The sequence below is a fragment of the Nanorana parkeri genome, unplaced genomic scaffold, assembly GCF_000935625.1.
Source record: "Nanorana parkeri isolate BGI_ZX_2015 unplaced genomic scaffold, ASM93562v1 scaffold2706, whole genome shotgun sequence".
Lineage (NCBI taxonomy): Eukaryota > Metazoa > Chordata > Amphibia > Anura > Dicroglossidae > Nanorana > Nanorana parkeri.
In genome coordinates, this window is record NW_017308974.1 from 11,117 (window position 1) to 11,828 (window position 712).

Sequence of the window (712 nt, forward strand, 5' to 3'; positions counted from 1 at the left end):
GCAGAAGGGGGATCGGGGGGCAGGTAGAGGGGGAGGACAGCGACGTTTTGGGACCACATGGGGTTCCTTCCTCGGGCAGATCATGTGACGATCGGGTCATCTTATAAGGTGGCACATTGTAGATCGGTGACCCGGAAGGTTCCGGAAGGAAACGTTTTTTCCCGCCTTCCTCTGGATCCTCTGCACTGCGGATGCTGCAAACGAGCTTTTTGTCTTCTGTGGACCCTGACAACCTGTAACCACATAAGATGTGCGGTAACCCATAGCAACCGTATCCTAGCTGCGACCCTTAAGGGCGATGACGCAAACGTGGGAGGTTGCCGGGGGCGATGCCGGTATTTTTTACCCTCTTGCAGTTTTCATACATAGACTCCATTGTAAGCAGAGAGAAGACAGAGGATGGGGATGGAGAGATGACGCACGTCTGCAGAGCGAGGGAGTGAGGAACGGTTCACCGCTGGACGGGAGAGGGGAGGGGGGGCTGCCGGTCACCTCCAATAAGGGAACCTTTCACAGCGGCGGACGTGCTGCGGGCTGTTTGTTTTTGGGGAGGGAGGCGCAGCGCGGGGCGCGGGCCAGAACTCTGTGTCTCTCCGGCTTTAGTAAAGACCGGACCGGAGCCACCGGGACACACAACAAGGTCCAAATCACGGGGATAAGGATCTTTATTGTCATTGGAAGCATCCGAAGATAAAGATCCTTATCCCCCCCC

General features: G+C 56.5%; 1 protein-coding gene across 1 annotated transcript in view; it reads right to left on the reverse strand.

Moving 5' to 3' along the window:
* The window catches only part of LOC108802194 (sodium-coupled neutral amino acid transporter 3-like), a gene marked incomplete at its 3' end in the record, with an annotated part of 27,318 nt that overhangs the window by 11,111 nt on the left and 15,495 nt on the right, over nucleotides 1-712 (reverse strand). The window lies entirely within an intron of this gene.